Source organism: Alligator mississippiensis, chromosome 1, assembly GCF_030867095.1.
Source record: "Alligator mississippiensis isolate rAllMis1 chromosome 1, rAllMis1, whole genome shotgun sequence".
Lineage (NCBI taxonomy): Eukaryota > Metazoa > Chordata > Crocodylia > Alligatoridae > Alligator > Alligator mississippiensis.
The window spans coordinates 109,910,324-109,935,332 of record NC_081824.1 but is presented as its reverse complement, the minus strand read 5'-3'; the positions used below and the strand labels follow the sequence as shown (position 1 = coordinate 109,935,332).

Here is a 25,009-nt window from a genome sequence, read left to right as displayed (position 1 = left end):
GTAAGCTGAGAGATAAAGCCAAGAGCAGGGTCTAGGAATGAGCTGAGTCAAGAGCACTGGAAGAATAAATGAAAAGTAAGGTCACTAACAAGCCAAGTCTAGAAGCCAAAAGATCAAGCTGACTCTAGGAGTGAGCCTAAGGAAACAACAAAGCAGTCATAAATCAGATAGAAACTGATTGTCCAGGTACTTCTGTGGCAGGCCAGTAGGGGGCGCTCCTGCATTGAGCCACCCACCTCACTGCACCCGACCACCTTCCAGGCTCCGAGTGCCTCCCTGGGGGTGCCTCACGTCTGGCCGACCCCCTTCCTGGAGCACACCCACTAGCCTGGGGGTTCCACTACCACCACCCAGGGCTCTGGACTGATTCTGGCTCTGCGCACCCTGGGAAACACAGGCCTAGTAGCCCTGAAGGGTACTTGATTCACTTCAAGAAGTTGGGATGCTTCCCTCAGTCAGAAGCAGAAGTAGTGAACCAAGGGGACCCCACGGCATAATCTAGACCCACTCCCAGTAAATCTCCCACACTAGGTACAAAGGAGAACTTTATTGGTTACAAGGGGTAGGGTTAGAATAGGGTACAGGGTAGAGCAATATCAGAGAAATCCCATAGAGCAAACTCCCATGGCTGGGTAGCCTTTGATCACGCATCTGAGCTACTGCAAGCTACATATCTAGTTAGATCTCAGGTAGCTTACTCACAAGTATCATCCAGAGGCAGGTGGAGATTCCCTCTGGAGGCAAGCAGTTCCTTGATCAAGAGTTTTGAAAGAGAGAGCAAGTTTCAGATGGTTCAGCTCTTCTCTGTCTCTGAGTCTCCCTCATGACTGCTGCCCCTCCTCCTGGGCAGTCCTTAACTTACATAGCCCTTGTGACCTCATTTACCTGCTCCAATGGAATCCAGCACCTGTTGGCTGTCAGCCAACCAATTTGAAATACATCACTAGTTGCCAGGCAGACTGGCAGTCTCTAGCCCATCAGAGAGGAAGCCCCTCACCCAGGTATGTGATACTAGTCAGGTAGGCAGAGGGAGCAGGTTTCCCCGCCTCCCTCAGGAATGTATCCAGCTCAGGTTACCTAAAGAAATAGGGTAAAGGTGTGTCTACTCTGCTGGGCCTATCCTAATCAAATTGTCACGGAGCAGAGTTTTTGGGGAGAAACAAAGGTGGCCTTCTGCCACACTTCCTGTTCTTCTTCAGGGATTTGTGTGTGAGAAATCAAGGGCCAGGTCACCCCAGCCAGCACTCTGGGCTTAGGCCCTGCTGAAGCTTCAATCCATGCTTAATTAGCTTGAAGAAATGCCATATGGTGGCAGGCTAAAATGAATGGGTAGGTTAAGGCCACAGGTTTAATGCTGTGATCTGATAGTCAAATACAAGTTACTCTCCTCAATACAGGAGTGACTAAATGGAATTTAATGCCTTGTGATTTATAGGACATCAGACTAGATAGTTTCATGGTTCCTTCTGACATTAATAACTTTGCATTTATCAACTACTATAGCACTCTGGCAGCCACACAGATGCTGAAAGCAAACTATAGCTCATCAAGTTTTCTGACAAACACATTATATCTATATAGATAAAAACTTGGCACATTGGCTGTTTCTTTGTCTGGCTCTAGCTCCAACTTGTGATGGGGTCATCACTCAGATCATGACTCTCCACTTTTTGCAATAAACTGCATCCAATGGCTAGATGCTCAGATCTATCATATCTTTCCAAATATATTTCCTTTTAAGGTTTGGCCACCCTCTTTACATACTGCTGGTCAGAGTAAATTGGGGGTTGGCAATCTTTCACCATCAGTGGCACAGGTGCCAAGTAGGTGGGGACCTGAGGGCCCTGGCCCCCCTCAGGAAGAGGGCTGTCACCTGAAATGCATAAAACTTCCTAGATATCCATCATCTGAGCCCCTCTCCCCTCCCCAGCAAAAATAAAAGTCAGCACATATGATCAGTTGGCCAAATTTCCATAGCTCATCTTTCCTTGGGCTGGAGATGGCAGTTGATGGAGATAGCCATAAGTTGGAGCATCCTCACACAAATATGCTTGGTGGGCCAGGTAAAATATCTTCACTGGATAGATTCATATGGCTGTAGGTTGCAGACCTCTGCTGTAGATCATGTTTGTAACAGTCTCTCTGTCCTGCCCATCATATGAGCAAACCATCTCAATCTAGCTTCTCTGGCCTTTTCAGTGATTTTTCATACTCACAAGCATGTCTTAATGTGATAATTTCTTACCTTGTCCTTTAGGCTTACTCCCAAAATCTACTGTGATTTATTGGCACTTTATTTCCGTGTTTAAAAGAATGGCCCTACAGTTTCTTTACAGAAGGAATGTTTAAAGCCACAAGTAACCTGCAAGTTTCACTTTACTTCACTTTGTTACTGCCACCTCTTTGGAATATCACTTAAGAAATTATTTTTGCTCCAGGAAAAATTTCAGTGAAATTTCAATTTCCACATCATTCAACTTTATCAAATTTGGGGACTTATGTTGAAATATCCTCCTAAAAATCAGTTTTTCAGGTTTTGATCTTTTTTTTATTAAAACCAGTAGATTATTTGCTGCAAACCAATTTTTGCAAAAAATATTTTGAAAGTATTTTTCTACTGGTTATTCCTTTCACTTCTATATTTACTATCAGAACCTAAAATGAAAACTCAGTCTATTAAAATGACCTGAGTCCCATAGGCAAGAGTTTTTATGGGTTGTATCTTTTATAGGACTAATTGCATGGTTACGATAGATTTAGATAAATTTTAGAGTATCACATGCCTTTCCTCAGATCTCTCAGGATACCACAATACCCAAAAGCTTGTCTAAATCTATCTCAACCATGCAGTTTGTCCAATAAAAGATATCATGAACAAAAACTCTTGCCCCTTGCATATTTCCTAGACAGCCACAGCTACATCATTTCAACACTACCAAACCTTGGTTCTCCCACATTTTTGTGCACAACCATGGATTTGCTCTAGTCCTTTCAAAAATGAACACTGACACATTTGACAGAGTTGAGAGACTTGAAGAACTTTTTTGATAAGTAAGGTCTGGGTTCCTATTCTGAAACAAAAGCAGAAGCTAGTGAATTTTATGTGCTTTCAGATGCAATTGTGAATAATTCACAAAGTTCTAGTTCCTATATGCAAGTGATATCACAAGGAAGGTGTAGGGCCAATGGCTCTATTACATTTTCTTTTTCCAAAAGTTCAATTTACCATAATGATCTCTAACCCTCTCTCTCTCTGAAACTAATGTTTCATAATAATTTAAATCATATGTAAAAAGATCCTTAGATCTTCTACTTTTAATTTTTTTGGAGCCAGCCTGTTAATTCTATCTAATTACCTTGGATCTATAATCTATGGATAACATGGACAGATGTGTACAAGTAAATATAAAATACAGTGAAGAATATTTTAGCCCTATCTAATAAAAATACAATAGCTGTGTGTAAACTGTCACTTCATCTAGCCCATAAATGCTCTCTTTGTCTACACAGATAACAATTTGTTAGGGAAATACAATCAAACCCAAAGCTACATCTAAATAACTAGTTTATCTCAAAAAGATCATACTTATATTGTGACGCATGTGGAAGGGCAATATAGTAGCAGTACCCTGTTCTTTGTAACATAGCTCTTTTGTTTTTCAAAACAGTTTTCAGGAAAAAAAATATCTAGAGAAACTGGTATGTGGCATCAATGCAATACACTTATAGGTAAATTGACTGGATTATGTAACAAGGCTTTTTTACTTCTAATCCTCTAATATAGTAATAGTAAGCAATGCTGTCAGTGTCTGAAATTAGAAATGCTAAAATTGTTTCTGAAGATATTTCCACAAAATCATGGCAACGCAAAATTCATACCCTATCAACAAAAGGTACATAGAATGGGGTGGGATAACTAACAGATCTCAAAAGAAGTTTGCAATGGGAATCATTATTGAAAGAGGTTATTCCTGATGCATTTCCACAGGAATACATACCAGTTCTGATGCTATTCAACAGGTTCACCAGGGATACACTAGGGAAATTCAAATTCCTGCTGAAAAAGGCTGCGGATGATGCAAAAATTTGCAGTTTATGAGAGCAGTGCAGTCGTTCAAAGCAATCAAGAACACTTAGGAAGCCGGGTCCATTCAAACAAAATGTTTTTTAATGCAGTCAAAAGCAAATCTATTTCCCTATGTAGGTTATACATAAAGAGAGGAAGGATGTGTCCTAGAAAGCAGTGACTGAAAATGATTTAAGGAGGTACCATCTTTTCTCACATAAAACACACACTTTTTTCCCCAAAATTCAGCCACTGGAAATTGAGGTGCATATCATAATCAAGGAAAGAGAAGTTTCTGTGGCTTAAGCCCCTATGAAAGTGAAGGTAAAGCTACATATGCCACACACACAACTCCCTAACTGCACAATTTCTTTTCTCCCCCAGCAGAAGCTCTCAAGGAAAGATCTTTTCATCTTCATTCTGCCTTGCAAAAACAAAGGTACGTATTTTATGCCAAATATATTGTATATGAAAAAAATACAGTAAATAATCATGTTCTACCAGGCAGGTAATATGGTAAAAAGGGTGTGTGATTCTTGAATGTTTATTCAGGGGAGTAATAGGGAGAGGCAGGAGTAGTAACAGTGCTACATGCAGCATTGTTAAAACAATATTAGAATACCACATGCAGTTCTTGTGTACATCTTTAAAAAATAATATTGAAAATTTAAAGACTACAGATAAAAATACACAGAAATGATTCAAAGACTGGAGAAACTGCTTTAACTTTCACCAAACAATAGAAAGTGTAAACATGAAACTTTAGCCTAGTTAGAATACTCACTTGGTGAGGAAAGATCTGAATTGTGGCCCATATTCAAATGACTATTTAATATCAAATAATTAAACATTCATTAGAGTGGGACTAGAAGGCAGGTTCAAGTGAGGACCCTATCTCTCATGGGAGTACCTTACCGATTAGGATATATACTATTTAATTATTTTATATAATGTGGACCAGCTATACCAAGGAATTAAAAGAGCCTGGTCCCAGCATAGCCTCTAAACTGGTGGTTTCCTTAGGAAACTCAGGTTCAAACGTCCACGGGAAGATTATCCCCCCAAAGCAACTAATACCCCGGGTGTGTGGTTCTCACCACCGAGGTGTTGACTGAAGGGGGAAAGTGGCAACAAGAGTATCTGTCATGCTTTGTGCAGGGCCTGAGTCATTAGGTAGTTCTTAGGAAAATCCAGTTTATAGATACCAGTGAGTCTTATACGTGAACTCAATACCAATCTGTTCAGCACTGTCAGGACTTAGCATTCCCAGAAGTGGACCTAAGTATCTTTAAGAAATTCTACTGTTAAGGACCGTCTATAAGAACAGGGTTAGGTAGCAGCGCAATCTCAATTGTGGGCTTTGATCTAGTCCCAGGTCCATGACTGGGGCTCCCAGGCACTAGTGCAATACAGATTGATTATAATTGTATATTTATAGGGTTTGGCTATACCACAGTGACAGTGTGTCCTGGTAGGGGAACAGCAACATAGCTATGGTAGGGTGAGTGGAGCACCAGTCCCAGATGTCAACTATGAGGGGCCTCAATTACCCGCTTTGCCCTAAGTCTTTGCCACAAGAGGGACAGCCCTGTCCTGGCCCTGCTCAGTCACAGGAGTCAGGTAATATAGTGCTGCACCAAAAAGAGTATCTGCAGGGTTGGAGGCAAGTGGGGCAAACAAAATAGTGTTTGCTGCTTCTCCCCAAGGAGCCTTTGTCAGAGCAGGCACAGCCCTACACCCAATATGTATGCATCTTGGGGATGGGGGCCAGATCAAACAGGGCACCATGGTCAGCTCCCAGGGAGCCCAGCCATGTAGATACTATCATGGGAGCTGACACTGCTCCAGCAACAGCAATACTCTAGGCAGGCAAGACTTCCCTTCCTCTCATTCTCCCCTCCCCTCCTTCCCATCAGGCTTACAGTGGTCAGTATCTCTTTGACTCCTACCCTACCCTGGATGCTCAATGAACTCACTACACCTCTCCTGGGGGGACTACACCAGGGACTGAGTTCTCAAGAGCAGTCATATAGGGATGCCCAAGATGAACTCACCAGTGTATTTCCTAGTTAGGGGCATGCAAGGTGGAGAAAGCAGGTGGTGTGCGCTCAAAAACAGCCCAGCTAGAGTTCACTGCCACCACAGTGCAGACAAGCCCTAACAGACTAGCTTCTCCGGATGCAGACAGAAGTGACAATTTTCGCCCAATCTGGCCACTGAAAGCAGTCTGTAACCATGACCAAACACAAATGGAAAGCTGCAGACCGCTTCAAAAATTGCATGAGGGGTCAGATGAAGATGTTTAAAAACACAGCATTTTCTGTAATTTCTGTCTATGTTGCCTGCCAGCCTACCCCTGTTTTAGAATGAGAGTGGGGAAGAGCAGAGGGAGTTCAGTCTGAGGTTTTTTGAGCCCCCACCCTCCAGCACCAGCTGGGGATCCCCTAAAATGAGCTCCATCTGCTCTCTTTCCCCTGTCCCATTCTGAAAACAGGGACAGGATGGGAAGGAACAGGGACCATTGCTAGGGGAAACCAGCTGTAGGCTCACAACCAGTAGCTAGATTCGCCTCCTCCCTGGAACCAACATTGAACTTCTGTTTGGTCCAGGGAATCGTTGTGATCTGTCATAACTTCTACAAAGTGTTCTCAGTTACAGTGGGGAGCTGCACTTCTGTCTGCGCCCTCCACATAACTAAATTAGCACAGCCTCACTGAAGCCAGTGAAACCATACCACTTTACAGCTGAGGATGTGACTCTGTCTCCTTTACCAATTTCAGATTCTGATGCTGGTTCTTTACTACTGTGCACTTACACCATAGCTTAACTAGCATGCATGAGTGCAGAATTGTACTACACTGCTTTCTACAGCCCCTTTGCAAGTGTGTAAAAGATGGCCCTCATGGAAATGTAGTCAAGAATCAGACTTCTAATTTAATTTTACTGTGTAGGACCCAACTGAAACACATGACAGTAATAACTATAATCTTTGATAAAATAATCAGATATCCTAGCTTGTAAACACAGCTATCAAATGCGGCTCATTAAAAATATTCATGAGGTTAGATTCGCTTGCTCCAGTATGTAATATGAAACACAGTTCTCTCTCACGAACCAGGCAGGACTTCTATTGAATTTAGTAGAATTTTGGACTTTGAAAGGACTGCAGAATTTTGTCCATAAATAACATTCAACTGGTTAAGCCTTTATCTTGTGTTTCTAATTGGCAATATTTTTAGGTCAACCATAATCCATTAGATAAATGACAGCCATACCTACCAATCACATTAAATGAAAGGGTGCTGTCATTGTTTTCATTATACATTCTTAATCGAAATGTTAGATTGCAGATGGAGTTTGGCATGGTCAGGGCTGACAATCAGTAGATTGTCAGCTCTCCCACAGGACTGAACTAGGTTGCAAACCAGCCCCAGTGGAAGTTCCAGGGCCAAAAATCAACTGATTGTTGGCCCCAGCCTAGACAGTCCCAGATCTCAAACTAGACTTGGCGCTGTCCAGGAGGGAGCCAACAATCTTCTGGTTGTGAAAACCCCACATCTGCCAGCTTTCACCAGGTCGCCGTGCTTGGAATCAAAGCCAAGGGACTTCACCTGCTGAGGACTTTAAGCCCTACTGGGAGCCTCTGGTTCCCCAGGCCCAGCAGCCCTCCCAGAGCTGCCAGGGACAAAATGTAAAATTCCCAGCAGGGGAAGCTTTTTGGCTCCCCCAACCCCTCCCAGTCTTCCACCACCAGTCAGCTGATTGTTGGTCCTAGGGCTGAGACCTCCTCAAGGCCAGTTCCAGGCCCTCATGCAGTCTTCGCCCTAGAACCAGCAATTAGCTGACTGTTGGCACCAGACACATTTCATAGATATTAGGGCTGGAAGAGACCTTGGAAGATCTTTGAGTCCAGCCCCCTGCCCCAGGAGCAGGAAGTCAGCTAGGGTCATAGGATCCCAGCAAGATAGACATCCACATGTCTCTTGAAGGCGTTCAAAGTAGGTGCTTGAGCCACCTCTGGTGGCAGTCTATTCCAGACCTTGGGGCTCGGACAGTAAAGAAGTTCTTCCTTATGTCCAGCCTCAAAACGGTCCTGAAGGAGTTTGTGACCGTTTGACCTTGTCATCCCTTGGGGTGCTCCGGTGAACAGATGTTGCCCCAGATCCTGGTAAGCACCCCTTATAAACTTATAGGTGGCCATCAGATCATCCCTGAGCCTTCACTTTTCCAGACTGAAGAGTCCCATAGCTCTCAGCCTCTCATCATAAGGTCTGTTTTCCTGACTTCTGATCATGCACATGGCTATCCTCTGCACTCTCTCAAGCTTCTCCACATCCTTTTTTAATTGTGGAGCCCAAAATTGGATGCAGTACTCCAGCTGTGGCCTCACCAAGGCTGAGTACAATAGGAGAATGACGTCCTGGGATTTGCTTGAGAAGCATCTACGAAAGCAAGCCAGCATTTTGCTTGCTTTACTAGCTGCAGCATCAGATTGATGGCCATGTTCATCTTGTGGTCTATCATGACCCTCAAGTCCCTTTCTTCCATACTGCTAGCCAGCGTAGCACTGCTGAGTCTATAAGCATGCTGTGATTTTTTTCTTCCCGACATGGAGAATCTTGCATTTTTCGGTGTTAAACACCATCAGGTTCTTGTCTGCCCATTTCCTGAGCCTGTCAAGGACAGCCTGGATCACCCTCCTGTCCTCAGGCATGAACGCTTTACCCCAAAGTTTGGTGTTGTTGGCAAACTTCGATAGTAAATTTCTGACTCCAATGTCCACATCATTAATGAAGATGTTGAATAATATAGGCCCAAGGACAGATCCTTGGGGGACCCCACTGGGTCAGCGCACAATGACAATTGACTTCCATCAACCACCACCCTCTGGGCCCGACCACGGAGCCAATTCCCCAGCCAGCGGATTGTGGTGAAGCTGAGGCTGCAGCTGGCCAGTTTTGCTAAGAAGTGACCATAGGATACCAGATCAAAGGCTCTTTTAAAATCAAGATATATAACATCAATCTCCTCTCCCTTGTCCAGGTGATAGGTAACCTGGTCATAAAAGGAAATAAGACTGGTCAAGCAAGACCTACCCACTATAAACCCATTCTGGCTATCCCTCAGGATGTTGCCATTGGCCAGTCTGTTAAGAATGATCCCTTTGATAATCTTTTCTAAGACCTTCCCTGGGATAAAGGTCAGGCTGATGGGCCCGTAGTTTGCCGGATCCACTTTCCTCCCTTTCTTGAAGATAGGCACCACATTGTCCTTCCAATCTTCAGGCACTTCATCAGAGTGCCATGAGTCCTCGAAGAGCTGTGCCAGGGGCTGAGCTATGCTGCTTGCCAGCTCCTTGAGTACCCTGGGGTGTAAACCGTTAGGACCGGCTGACTGGAAGGTATCCAGCCTCTCAAGGTGTTCCTTCACAAGGTCAGCATTGATGGAGGGTAAGGAATCTCTTTCACCCAGGCCTTCCCATCCTGTAATGGGCAGGGGTGTCTCTTGGGACTGGTGAAAGACCAACGCAAAGTACCCATTTAGCACATGGGCTTTTTCCTGGGCATCAGTTGTCAGTTATCCCATCTGGTTTAGCAGGGGTCCAATGTTACCCTTGCTTTTCCTCCAGCTCCCCACATATCTAAAAAGGACTTTTTATTGTCCTTGATACTTGTAGCTAGTTGGAGTTCCATTGCAGCCTTGGCTTTCCTGGTTCACTCCCTGCAGGTCTGGACCAGTGCAGAATATTCTTCCTTGGAGGTGGATCCGGTCCTCCATCTTTTGTAGGCCTTTCTTTTTAGATGCAGGAGGTCCACTAGTTCCCTGAAGAGCCAAGGGGACTGCTATGCCCTTTTGCTGCCTTTCCTCCAAGATGGAATAGACTTTGCTTGTGCATCCAGGATCACTCCTTTGAGGGGTAACCATTGATCCTGAACTCCCCTCCGCTTTGGGTCGTGGTCCCTTAGGGCCTCACTGACAAGCCTCCTGAACTTGTCAAAGTCAGTTTTCCTGAAGTCAAGGACTTCTGTGTTGCTGACTGACTTGCCAGCTTTACGGTGGATGGTGAAGGTGATCAGCTCGTGGTTACTGTCACCCAGCTTCCCTTCAATCGTTAGGTTGCTGATTAGGTGGTCCCCTGTTGCCAGTACCAGGTTGAGCAGTGCTTTGCCTCTCATCAGCCTGTAGACTTCTTCAATCAGATAGAGATCATCTATGCATGTGAGGAAGCTTTGCGACCATTTGGATTTGGCCAAGCACTCTTCCCATGAGGTGTCTGGGTAGTTGAAGTCTCCCATGACAACCATGCACCAGAAGCATGCGGCCTCAGCCAATTCCCTGGAAAACTCCTGGTTAAGCTCTTGATCCTGGGTGGGAGGTCTGCAGAAGACTCCCACCACTATGTCCCCTGTGCCGTGTTCCCCAAAGATTTTAACCCAGAGGGTCTCCAGTCGTCCACCCTGGGTGCTAATGTTAGCTTCCAGGGATGCATAGCTCTCCTTGATGTAGAGAGCTACACCCCTGCCCCTTTTGTCCATTTGATCTCTCCTGTACAGGGTATAGCCGCCTATACCTGTGGTCCAGTTATGGGTGGAGTTCCACCAGGTCTCCGTTATCCCTATGACATCATAATTATTTGTGTTAAGTAGGAGGACAAGTTCCTCCTGTTTATTCCTCAAGCTCTTGGCATTTGTGTACAGGCATGCAAGTGTCCCTTTAGGGGCCCTTGCCTTGCCTACAGATCATTCCAGGGCCAGGGCGGGGTGGGATCCCTTAAGTGCCTTGGCCTGCTGGCTTTGCAAAGGTTGCTCAGTGAGCCAGCAGTGGCGGTAGTCCCCACATCCCCTGGTGGGCTTAGTTTAAAGCCCAGTGGAGCAGGTCAGCCAGCCTGGCTAAGAAGCGCCTCCTCCCCAGCGAAGAGAGGTGAAGGCTGTCCCTTCCCAGCAGCTTGATGCCTCTCTCACCAAAGAGCGGACTGTGGTCATGGAAGCTGAAGCCTTCACGATGACACCAGCGCTGCAGTTTTTGATTCACTACCTCAATCTTCCTCTCCCTCCTCAGCCCATAGCCCAAAACTGGGAGGATTGAGGAAAACACCACCTGCACCTCCAACCCCTTAAGCCCCACTCCCAAATCCCTGTAGTGCTTCATGACCTGGCTGGGATTGCTCTGAGCCATGTCATTCATGGCCACATGGATAAGGAGCATAGGGTAGTGGTCAGTGAGCTGGAGGAGCTTAGGGATCCTCTCCGTGATGTCTCAGATATAGGTTCCCGGGAAGCAGCAGACTTCCTGGGTGAAGGGGTCGGGGCAGCCAATTGCCCCCTCAGTCCCCCTCAGGATGGAGTCTCCCACAACAAACACTTTTGTCTTAGGGAGAGTGGAGGTGGTAGCTACAGTTGAGCCTGTGTTGCCTACAGGATCTGGCAGCTTAGCAGCCTCTGCTGGGGCTGCAAGAGGTTCATACCAGTTGCAAAGCTCCAGTGGGGCAGGGACCTTGGTGCAGTGGGCCTTGGGTCCCTTGACCACCTTGATCCAACCCCTTGGCTGGACAGAATGGGAGGTCCCCAAGGCCTCCCTTGTCCTTGAAGGTGACCTTGGCCTACCCACCACCTCCAGGGGGTTAGGGGCCTGGCAGTAGGAGTCTATCTCCTGCTCACCATCCCTGATGGCACGCAGTCTCTGGACTGCAGTCTGGAGCTCCTCCAGCTGGCACACCAGAGACCCCAAAAGGGAGCAGACCTCACAAGGGGAGGTGGCCATGCTCCCAGACCCCAGAGCCTGAAAAAAGTGTCAAGCAGCCCCAACGGTCGAGAGCCAGGGGCTCCATTGGCATGGAGCCTGGAACCATGGGCTCCATCTGGGTGGAGGCCTCCGAGGCGCCAGAGGGGGAGGCTGCAGTCTCCAAGGGACCCTCAGGGTATGGTGTGTGCCCATCCACATGGTGCTGCTGGTAGGCCAGTTGTGGCTGGGACTGTCTTGCCTAGGGTGCGCTGGCAGGGTCTCAAGCCCTCCTACTGGCCCTCCTGCTCAAACTCTGCGCTAACTCATGCACTGGGCAGACAAGCGTGCCTGTTTGCATGACCTGTTTGTGAGGCTCTGGTCGCGTGGCTCCCTGGGGGCTGGGTGAAGTAGGAGCCAGGGCGGGACGAGAACCTCCTTGGCTCCACTCAGCTGCCTCCTCAAAGCTGTCTGGGGTTAATCCCCTCCCACCATGGGCCCTGCTTACCTCCAGCTGTGCTAGGGGTCAGCAAGGTGCTCCGCAGCTGCTGGGAGTCGCTGGGGTGGCTTTGGGGAGCAGGGGCACAGCAGACTTGCACCCGCGCATATCTTGCCACTTCCAGAGCCTGACTGTGAAATTTAATGAGAAATTAAAATGAGAATGTAATAGGGTTACCTTCTCAGCCCAGTCTCTACTTCCAGTCTTCCCCCATCGCTGGGCAGTCCACTTGCTCCACTCACCTGCCACACCTTGATCAAAATAAAGTTCAGCTGTTATTGAGCAGGAGACTACCTTTTGTATGCCCTGGTGACTAGGGCCATAAGTCCACACTCTGAACACCCCTGTACGTGCCCCATGACTCACACTGTTCCACTGTGTATTAGCTCTCTGGCCTCAGTCAGACGCAAACTGGGCACACAGTTGTAGCTGTACCATACCACCCTGAAGGGACACTCTCATGCCACCCCTGTCTCACTGGGGTCCCTTTCACTCTGATGGTTCTCACCCGGCCCCTTTCATGCAGACCCCTCTCCTGGGCCACATTCATACCGCCCAGCCTCACCCGGCTTCGGGCTTGTCTCTCCGTGCCTCAATCAGCCCCGGCACAGTCTGTTGGGCATCTCCTGCTGCCCTAAACTGAACATTTGCTGAGCAACTCTACAACTGTTATCCTACTTCACTCCTGGCCTCATGCTGCCTGGGCAGGGCCCTAGGTCTCTCCTCCAGCCTGGACTCTGCCTCAGGGTTGGACTCCCCCTGCTCTGCTGGAATACCACCAGGGATGTGGGGCTTGGGATATAAGGTGCCCCTTCCCACTCTTCACCGGGGAGGTAACTGGCCTGGCATTTCCTGGAGGTTCCCATGCCACTAGGAGCCCCACCAAGCCACCCTTCCCCAGCTGGGTGCAGTTTCACATCTTACCCAGGACAACAGGAGCCCCCACCTCCACATAGCCTCTTTCCTTACCTCCAGGTCCCCAAGCAGGAGCTCAGTTGGCTGATGTTGCTGCCTCCCTTGCTAGCAGCCAAATGCCTCTTTATATAGTTGGCCTGCATTGAAAAGTGGCTGCTGCAATCAGCCACATGGAGGCTGCCTGCTCCAGTCCTTAAAGTGGCAGGCACCAAAGATGCACTGCCACATAGAAATTAAAATGCTCTACATTATACATGAAACATTTTTAGGGCTTGTTTGCCATTTTCTGGCACCTTTAACTAGGTACATGTGTAGAACCCTTGCCATTTATGCCCCAATTAACATGCTAATGGGGGCATGTTAACATGCCCCCATTAGCATGTTAATCAGGGCACAAATGTAACATGTAGAGGGATTTTAGAAAGGAACCCAACCACCAAACACCAAATCTGGATTTGATCATCTTTAAAGTTCATTGGGTTTGGACTCAAGAGTTTTGGTTTGAATCCATCTCTATTAATGTCTTTTAAATGTAAAAGGACTTTTTTCCCTGCTAAACCCAAGGATCTGTGTCTCTCTTGCATCTGTAGACATCATCGCTAACAAATATTGTCTTAACCCTGCAAGCAGCACAGCTTGGAAAGACCCCTGCATCTACACATTAAAGACAATGTACTTCTACACAAGCATAAAGACACACTGGCCAGCATACAGGACTAGAGTCTAAAATGGGCAGGTCCTGTGACACTGTTCAGTGCCAGTTTTTGGTGTTAGCTTTGAAGAAAAAACATGAATACAATGCCATCTATTTGTTTGGTTAGAGGCCTTGAAAAAAATATTATTATAAAATGTACAGGTCATATTTAAACACTGGTTAGTTCATTCAAATATAATTTCAAAAGCTCTTAACATGGATAGGATATTCCACGTGGCTTTTTCTCCATATAGATTGTAAAAAAAATTGAGATACACTCTGAGCACCCAGAGCTGATATTAGTATACTAATCCTCCTTATATCCAGGGCCTGTATTGGAAGAAGGGATGAAGACTTAGCAAACTCAAATATTGGCAGGACAGGCTGAGGGAAAGTAGAGGAATCACACTTAAAAACTGCTTGCTTTCAGATTTGTAAATGATTGAGGGCTGAGAGCTGTATACTGAACTAATCCTGCCTCCTCTGCCAAAGTAACATGCAAAAGGGATAACACTATGCCTCTCAATTCATTAAATTTCCTTCTGCCAATACTATTCCACTGGGTATGGTTTTTTCCTTTATATTTGCACTGATTTCCCCACCCCCTGCCCCCACCCCTTTTAGATCCCTGATTTTCAGTTTTGTTAGCAAGAAATCTGAGTTTGGGCTAAATTTTCCAAGCCCACAATATTTCAGTGGCTTTCAGGGTTAAGCAAAATGTATTTGCTCATCATTATCAGCAATCAAAAGTTACATAAGCAGAACCCACCTTCTCACAAAGTTTTCCTGTGAATGTTTCTGCGTAACATTTCACAAGAAACACTTGCATGTTTCACTGTAATGGAATAATTGGCTCCCTTATAAACTGTCTTATTGTAGCTGGATTATAAATGTTTTTGTTTTACCAAAGTTTCCCCAAATGAATAAGCAAGCTATCATTTTAGCATGTTGTTGTACAGCCAATTGCACTGATATCCTCAAGGAATAGAAAATGTGCCTCACTGGTGTAGCTGATTTGATATGAAATGTGTTCGCTGAAAGATGAACATTCTGGCAGCATGTTCTCTTGTTACAATAAATAAGGTATTAGCAGAACCTGCATACTTTAGCAAGACTATCTGCTAAAGATCCAAAACTATTTCCATCTCCATCAATATTTTACTTCACTTTCAATAATACAAGCATGGTAAAAAGATTACACTCCAAGAATGAATTCACATGTAGAGTGTTGGTATAGATTGGTGTTGGCGTCCCTACTATTTAAAAATCAGGAAGAATATGCTGCATGCTAAAGTCTCTGCGCTTCATCTGACTAGCTCAGTATTGAATACCAGCTCTGTTAAGTTAAAAGGATTTCTGGTTTGTTTCAACTTGAAAGTGATTTAATATGAGGCCCACAGAGAAAATCTGTCTCAGTAATCAAATTATAACAAGTAAGGATTAAAAGTATTAAGAAGTGTAAGCAATCTTTTAACTGCCCTGTGTTCCTGAGGTCATTTGAAGCTGGCTGTGGGAATAAGTAAAATAAAACAACAAGAAGAAAAAAACCCAAAGTATTACAGAAGTGAATCAAAGAATGCCTTTCAGGATTAAATTATAGTACAAAAAAGAGGCCGAAACATTTTCCAGGATCCTTAATTCATTTGCATTTAGGGAATAGAAGTTCAAAAGCTCTTAGCATATTTTAATAGCACTCTTTCTTTCCTACACCATACAGCTGACTGCAGTAACTCTTAAATATCTAATATTTTTATCTAAGGTATTCATTAAAAGTTGATACTATCAGGACACACAGTCAATTAAAGAGCTCACTGTTGCCCAGCTAGAGGGGAAGGGAAGATGGAACTTTTTTATGTGTATCCCATAGCTCAAATTCAATATGAGACACTAGTGACAGATGCATTAATATCAGATAGCTTTTCAGTACAGATGCAGAGGTTGTATCCTCAGCACCAAAACCACCATGGCAACCATACTTATAGGCATACTTTTTTGGCCATTTCAGCAGAGCTCAAGGATAGAATTGGCATGGGGAATGAGCTGCCTTCTCACTCTGAAGCTCATCCCTGCACTGCCAACTTGAAGCTCAGGGTTGAAGCTTTTCTAATTACTGCTGAAGCAGTTCTTTTGGCACCCTTCACTACAACTAAAATCATTATGTATTTATTTAAGGAACATGCATAACAGGTATGTTATAGGCAGACAAGGTTCCTTGGGTGAATTTGATATCTTTTATTAGACCAACATATTGTAGGTATGTTATACAAATTCCATGAGTCCAATTCTGCTAAGCATTACTCTATTGCAGCTGCCTCTATTGAAGTCAGTGGGACAATTGTCAGAAATAAGGACTATTGCTCTGAGAAAGAGTTTGTGATTTATCTGCTCTAACAGTTAGGCAGAAAATGGACATAATAAGTCATGAAAACTTAGTTTTGTGCTGGCATGTTGTTCTGATAAAACAAAACAGTTCTAACCAGTTCTTCCAGTGTATCTATTGGCCTGTAAGACTCTATACAATTAATTTAAAATGACAGCTCCTTTACAGCTTGCCGGTGCTGTGGAACTTATTGTACATGAGAGATGTAGGGCCTTTCAGAGTGCCCAGGTGACCAAGGCAACTCACCTCTTAGGAAAGGGCAGTATACTTCCTGCTATGCATATAGCCACATCCATTACTTGCCATCTCACCTCACTTCTCAGCACACTCTTGGGAGACCTATCTCCACAGATGGCATGAGCATAGTCAACTCATGTGCTAAGGAGAATTTATGGGCTACATGTGTGTCTTGTCATTTTGCAGGAAACCCAGGAGGAAAAAGCTCAGAATCTTTGGCTATCCGTACTTTAAGACTTTAACGAATTTGTCCTGCAAGGCCTGAAGATCTAACTGCAATTCATATTCCTTGACAATGCAAAATTCCTTAGGCATGGTTTAAAAAAAGCCTGACAAATTACGTATACCCAGCCAAAGCAGTCAGAGAAACGTTGTATCTATTAAAAGACTGCTTTAAATTATCATCCTTCATAGGTACACCTCCTGGAAAAATAGGGAGTGAAAACTATTGTGCATATAGGTAACTGGGGGTAGCAACCTTTAATTGGAGGGGGACACAGCCAAAGAGGAGCTCTGGGGAATGAGCAGTGTTAAATGGCTGACCAGAGAGCTCATAGTGGGGACTGTTTCCAAAGGATATAAACTGGACTGTTTTCTTGTTTTTTCTCAGTAACTAAGCTGAACATGCCTTATCTGTTTAGCTTATATTAAGAGTCAATCTGGAGATGTTAAAAAAAACATATTTTTATTTGTGCTAATTATATTATCTCTTTGAATAGGTCTTGTTCTTGCTAAGATTACTATTGTGTAGGTAATTCTGTACAGATATCCTTAGAGCAAATGGAACATCATAATGCTGCTGACAGGTACAGTGTTTCTAAAATGTAATACCCCCACATGCACACTTAGCATCTGTCATGCAGTGTGGAGAATAGGGTCCCACCCCTGTGGGTGGTGGTGCCATCATGCTGCAGTAGGTAAATCAAGAAGAAAAGCCTGAAAGACTAAGGCAGAGACAAGAGATATCTGAGCACTGGTTCAAAAATGTTACATATAACACTAAAATGTATGTACTAGATGAGTATAATAAGTATATATTATAGAATTATATCTATTATATTTTTTACCTATATGTACATGTTATGTACTGTATCTTTGAGCTAGAGTCAACTGAGAAAAACGGCATTTAAAAAAAAACTTGTCAACTTGTTTGTCAAAAAGTTTCAGAATGTGAAATTTTTCAATCAGTTCTAAGAGATATTATGAAGTTGTTTTTGAAAAAAGGATACATATGTTGTTTTATCTTGTAAGGATGTGAAACTTCTTTATATATTCACAGAAAGTACAGTGTTGAAGCCTAAAACATTTGACAGTATCTCTTTAAATTTATCATGCCTAATTATAAAAGCAGTGTTACTTAATGCAAGTCATATTTGCCTTTTCTCCTGGTCTTTATATTTAGTGTCTGTGTTGCTGTTACATTCCCAGATGTGGAAACAAAGCTAAACAGAGGCTGCTGCTAATTATGGCGTATAAGCCCACATGAAGTCCAGATGTAAATGTGTGATTACGCTTTCTATCCACTGCTGCTTACATTTGTTTTTAATATATGATTATGTAAGTTTGCCTAGATCTCACCTAATTTTATAATAGTCTGGCTGAAGCTTGGCCCTCTGCTGGGAAAGTCTGTATTGTTTAGGGGCCTGCTTCTACCTCTACTGAACTCAATATATATTTTTCAAAGGGCACTCCTTAATAAGGGTCTGATCATGACTTTTTTAAATAAGGCATTGATTGTAAAGGGAATTTTGCCTAAGGAAGATATCAGGTCCTTAATGGCAACTCTCAGTAACACACGAGCTCTATTCTTTGAAGGGACATACTGGAGCTGGGACAGTTGCTAGCTACTATGGTCACAGGCTGAGCATAGAGAAGAGCAGGTTGTCCTAGGACTTCATTCCTGTACATATTCTAAGCATGGTCAGGAACTGGTGGAGAGGGCATAACATCCCCACAGACAGCACAGTTATTCTGACCCACCAAGTATGCTGCTCTCAGAATCACAATCAGCCTTCCAGGCAACAAGGCAGACTGCACAATGGATGTGATGCTCCATGCTTTGTGTGGGTAGCAAAGCCACAATGTACAGTCAAGGAATAAAGTGCTACTCACCATGACTCTAGATGGGAAAAGTTGGCCCCAAATAAGGATGCCAGATTTGGGACCTTAGATTGGATGTATAATTAAAAACATACATAAGTTTTCCTATAGCTACTCTGCCACTGTTTGGTGGAAGAGAGAGGAGGTGGTTGTTTGTTTCAGGGCATGCGTAGATGAAACAGGTGCCCTAAGTTGAAGCAGTGGGTTTTAAAAAACACTGCTTCAATTTAGGGCTGATGAAGCCCTGTGTCATGCACACACCCGGCTGACGGCAGAGAGGGGAGGGCGAGCTGCTGGCAGGCAGAGTGGTCCCTGGGCCACAGGGAGGGCTGCTGCTTCCCTCCATGGCAGCAGCGCCCCACTGCCAGGCAGCACCCGCCTGCATGCACCCAGCTCAGGCAATCCTAGGGGGCAACGCAGCCATGGAGGGAAGCACCAGGCCACCACGCAGCTCAGGCAGGCAGGTTCCAGGGGGGTGGGGAAGTAGGAAAGATCAGGCTCACCGCTTTTTTGGGGCAGATCCTGCTTTCCTGGGCTGCTACCAAGCTGCCTGCAGGGCTTCCTGCAGAGCTGCAGAGCTGCATGGAGCCCAGTGCTTCACTCTGCGACTATAGGGGCATTCAAGGAGTTTTAGTTTGCTGCGCCCCAAGTCATTGAAGGTGCATTAAGCCGACGAATTTCCTGCAGCGGCTGGAATTAATGTGCAATACGCCGCTGAGGCATGCAAACACCAATACCATTAAAGCGGTGCAAAAGCGTTTAGCCCTCTTTAAAGTGTCATGCACGCACACCTCTCGTTTTGTCTACACACAGCACATGACATTACATTTGGGGCCAACTCCACAAAACAAAAGTAAGCAACAGCAATGTCTGGTGAGCAGCGCATTCTCAAACAGTGACATAGACGGCAATCAGAATAAAAATATTCAATACATGTCAGCCAATTAAGAGGTGTGCTTGGTAGCCGTGTTGGTCTGAGACAAGAAGACATACAAAAAGCTAGAACTCTTGGTTCCAAAACAATACCTTTTATTAGACCAACTGGTGCTCTGGGAGGCATTGGGGGGGGGCACTTTAATTAGCAAGCGCTTTTAATTAAAAGTACCTGAGAGTCACATGTATCAGCATCCCCCATGTTGAAAAATGGCGGCGGGGTGCTTTGAAATAAAGCTCATCAAACAAACTTTAGTTCAAAATGCACAGCCACCATTTTTCAGTGCAGGCATGCTAATATACATGACATCAGAATCTGCTGGAGCACATTTATTTCCATGCTCCAGCAGACTCAATTAATCAATTAATCAAGTCTGCTCTGACACACTGGATTTCCAGCATATCAGAGTCAGCTTCCAGCATGTGTATGTGAGTCCTTAATGTCATCTCTTTGTACTCCCAGGAATTATCTCCTCCTCTACATCCCTTGTCATTGGAGTAGTGTAGAGTGAAAGATGTTAACTGATTATTTAAAGATCTCCACACACACTTGTCACCACCTGCAACATGTCTCCAAACTGTGGTCTGCTGTATTCAAATGAAGTCTTGCATTTGAAGTCAACCCTTCCTCAGCAGAAATAACTGTGATATACAGCAATAGAATAAGATTAGGACAAAATCTGAGGAGATGATTTTAAAAGAACCAAAACATTATAAAGCTAAACACTTTCTCAGAGACAGTGGTTGTCATGTTCACCATTTCTACAACTTTTTTTCCCTTGGATATACTGAGTAAACATTTATTGAAGTGGGTCTCAGTGATACAGAAAATACATTAATTGATTGCTGCTTGCAGTCAGAGATGGGTGAAGAAATCCAGGAGACACACACTATTTCAGAATTTGGTTTTCTGTTGAAACTGAGGTTCCAGTGACACAAAAGTTACTCAAGCAACTGAGGAGCCAGAGTTTATTCTCTGATGAGGCCTTGGACTGCAACAAAGTAACTAATTTTGACCGGGTTGAATACAAAGGCATAGAGAAATCATATTAGCTTATGTTGTAGGGATCATTGAATAATGTGTGCCTGGCTAGGAAAAACGTATTTAGAAAAATACAGTTGTATAGGTGAGTTGTTATTTTTCTATAGCAATCCTTTTTTTAAGGCATAACTCATGAGTGATATATCTGGTATATTACCCAGAAAAAAATAAGTAAGACAACATTCAAGGGTATTACATATAAAACCAAATGCTTTTGGTTAGCCAATCCTTGCGCTCAAAATGCTCTGGAAAGAAGAAAAAGCTTGCTTTTTGACAAGGGCTAGGGTCACAGGAAACATGAGAGCAATTGCAGACCTCATTTGTTCACACATTTTCTTTGTGCACATGTGCAAATAGGGTACTCATGAACACTTGTGAAACCATGGTCATTTTAAAGCCATATGAAGCCACACAAATGTTAGTTTTTAAGAAGAGAGAAAGGCTTTTGGTTTAAGGTGCAAATAAACAAAAGTTTTTTTCCAAGAAATTACTGAGTATTAATTGAATTACAGCCTATCTTTGGGCTAGAACACAAAGCACAATAGTATTCTTCTTTTAGAGAAGGTGAAACATCTATAATCAGGCGCAGCTCAGTCAGAAAAATGGAAAGACTTTAGCCAGAATTGAGAGAATAAATTGTAATAGTACATTTATATCATTAAATGTTACATAAGCTATAAAAACCCACAAAAGAGACATTCTTTTTAAAATAGATTATTGGTTTTGTTAAAAATGGCCCACTAAACTGTTAGGTAAATGTGTTTCCTAGGAAACATGAAAGTGATACAACCTTTGCCATCTAGGGGCCTGATCCTGTGAAATGCAGAACGAGCTCTGTGGTACTTAGAGAATTCGCTCACTGATTTCATTGGAAATCAAGTGAGCTGTGCACCTCCTTTGATATGGTCAGCACTTCCCAGAATATAGCTTTAAACACTGATCTCTTGGTTCTCACATTTTCCAAAGCTATGATTTGGCAAGCTGACTTTGGCAAGCCTTACCTTGGTATCAAGCACATTTCTTTCCAAAAGTGTTGGAGGGCTTCTGCCATAACTGCCGTTGTGCTTCAATCCAAATTTGAATTTCTTGGAACGCACATGGGGACAAGCAGTCAACAGATTTGTGAAATGCAGACCAGTGCTTTGCCTCGTTCCTTCAAGCATTCGTCTATCTTGGAACAGAATCTATTCAAGTCCACCCCGGAGGGATTCAGACAGAAAACAGCATAGCACAGAAGACTGCATTGGCAATCAACTCCAAAGAAATAAACTTTGCTATAAACTCAAAGGAACAACAAAATAATGGAGAACCTGCTGTTGAACAGATAACCAATTGCCTGCATTATCCAAGATTTGGTGTAAGTACACTGATTTGGTATCAGAAACAATTATAAGAAGCAATCCAATACTTGAATTCAACTATAGTGGGGGGGGGGAGGGGAGGTTAGAGGGTTTGGGAAAGTTGTTTATTTGCTTGTTTTACTGGGGCAGGGGGAGGTTGGCCTTTAGTAATATTTAGTCATCTTTTCTTCTTTCTATTTTTTCCCCATTCCTCAATCCCATGAAGCACAGCTGGGCCTAGGAGCTGAAGTGTTGAAATACCGTGACAGGTAGCTCTTGTTGTACTCTGTTTCCAGCTTGATCGGAAACAGAAGACCAGAGTCAATGGGAGATTTATCAGAATAAAGGCTGAGACCACCCCATACAAAATACTGTCCTTAGGAAATTTCCAGACTAACCAGTCAGAGACTAGGGCATGGGAAGTCTATAGCTATAGTTGGAGCAGAGTTTCAAGTAGGCTGGGAACCAGGACTGAAAATAGGAGTGAGGTAAAACCTAAACCTATGGCTAGAACTAAGAACAAGATAAAGGTTTAACCTTAAGTAGCCCTTAGGAGCTGGAGAAAGCACAATGCATAGACACCTCATTGCTTTTATGGCAGACTCCTGAGTAAGGGACACAGTTACTCAGAGCTCCTGTGGAGGATGGTCTAGCCCAGTTATCTTACATGTATAACCATGCCTTCAGTGTATGCTAGCTGTTTGGCACTTGGTCAATGTACAGCTGTGCAAAGTAAGATGGTTCAAACAAGATTTTAGATTTTGGGGTACTTAGCTGAACTAAGATGAATTTTGGAATCATTTAAGCCAGCAAAGTGATGCCATTTTACACTATCTGGATCTTAACATTGAGCCACATATTGGATGAGTTGTGCCAATTGGGGCTAAATTTTCACCACAGACACATAAATTAAATACTAGCATGGCATGTAAGAGGAAAGCTTAGTGTAGCATCTCTAAAGAAAAATTTGAGTTTAAAAAAAACAGAGGCCTAATGCTGAACTCATAACAGTGTATTAAAGGAGTAAGACTAGTTGACAACAGTGCAGCCAGAGTAAGTCTAGTTGACAACAGTGCAGCCATGCTGGTGTAAAACTGGTTAAAAAAAAAACAGAATTAATTCCGTAAAAGATAACATCATAATTGCAAAAGCCCAGTAAAACAACTGTGCAAATGTATTTACCACCATAACAACTCTGGTATCTTTATTGCAAGAAGCAATTATTTCTTAGGGTAATATCTTTTATTGGACCAACTATGTAGCAGAGTTAGACAAGCTTTCAAATGCAAGACATTCTTTGTCAGGTCATTATTATTTTCTTAGCAAGATATAATTTAATTTATGCATATATTCATATATGCATTTGATCATACATATATACATAGATATACATGTAGGTATATGCATGTGTATGTGTGTATAGTTTTATATATATAGCTAGTTATATAGTTATATATATAGTTATAAAGTTTTATATATAGTTATATCTATATAAATATATATATAATTAGATCTATATATCTGCATATATATAGTTAGATAGTCATAGTTATATATGTGTACATATGTGTGTATGTGTATGTCTTTACTGGTGTCACCCCAGTGTCCTGTTCAAATACTTGTGTTGCAGAAGCTTTTCATTCAGCAAAGCAGGGAAAGACGTGGCTGCTTCCTGTCAATTCTGCACCATGAATCAGCCATAGGGGTCAATGCAGGTAACTCCTACCCCTTCAAGATTTACTGAACCATTGAGAGAGAGAGAGAGAGAAAATGAGTAGAATGACTTTGCAGCCATATAATTAAGGCATTTACCTGGGAAAAGGGAGATCAGGGTTGCCTTCCTTGTTTCTGTATTTTGTCAAATGACTGTATGAGAGCAGGGAGTTGTATTCTGTTCTTAGTGGTACCAAATGAGGGTCCTACCTACTAGCCGACAGAGTCATGCTATCTCTTGTTCTCTTGCATTGTTTCCTTCTTAACTTTCCTTAACCATGTATGCTTGATACTTTTCAGCATAGTGGAAGAACGGTGGGGAATGTCCCACTATCCAGAATAATGTCTAGCCAGGTGGTATTGAAACTGTCTTTAGAGCTTAAGCATATGTTCTTGAATCCCCTTAAACTGAACCTGGGTCTTCCATTTTCTCAGTGAGTACTGTAACCTTATGCTATAATATGTGAAGCAATACAGCCATATTTAAAAGGACAGGGTGGCTGTAACTTTATTTTATAAAGAGCCTGATCCTGTCCGCATGTGTGTTATACACGTTCAGAGAACATCTATTAGATTGAGCCCCTCAAGAGAGTTAGGCAGAAGAACACTGATTTGCTGAATCCCAGTCAAGCTTAGGTAGAGGTGGACACCAGTTTGCTTAAACGTGTGCAGAGTGAGGCTGTTCTATGCCCATGCCGAGGTGCAATTTGAGGTGTTTGGGGACCTTTAAAACTAAACAGTAAACGGCGTGGAGGAGAACCTACTGAGTATGTCTGTGCTGGCTCTACACAGTTTTCAAGACTGCCACTAAGAAATTACCCTTGTCTACCCACTCCTGCTCAATAAGCTCCAGAATTGGAACTGAGACTGTGAGGATACCCCTCCCACCCTGAGCCCTGTCAAGCTCTCTATAGTTGTGGAGATGCCCTTTGCTACCTTGAGGGCTAAGCAGCAGACAAAGTGTTTTTCAGGATTTCAATTTTGTCTTTAGACAATTAATTTCACCCTAATCCCATTTTAGACACCTAAATTCTTTTTAGGAACTGACCCTTGGTTCCTAATACAATAAATTAAAAATACCCAAAAAAGCATTCATTCCTGCTCTGCTTCAAGCAGTGAATGCCAGATGCTTCTACCTTATACTGGTCAGTTTTCAAAACCAATCAGCCCTACAACCTGTTGCATGAAATACAATACAAAGATTTCTGGTGAAAAGCCAGGATTCTACCAAGTTTCCATTTTTTGCAAATATATTTATCCAGTTCTCATAGCCTAAATATCTTGCCACATGTTCAGATTAAAGCTGGATAGGAACTAGCTATAGAGTTGTTCCACATTTTCAAGCACTAACTTTGTAGCTGGTTAACTCTT

General features: G+C 43.5%; 1 long non-coding RNA gene across 1 annotated transcript; it reads left to right on the top strand.

The window, feature by feature from the left end:
• Positions 1–924: 924 nt before the first annotated feature.
• On the top strand, positions 925–23,904 carry LOC109281151 (uncharacterized). The gene is made up of 4 exons (XR_002087711.2): positions 925–1,001; positions 4,454–4,505; positions 21,767–21,942; positions 23,556–23,904. It is a non-coding gene; the product is annotated as an uncharacterized LOC109281151 (long non-coding RNA).
• The last annotated feature ends 1,105 nt before the right edge of the window (positions 23,905–25,009 follow it).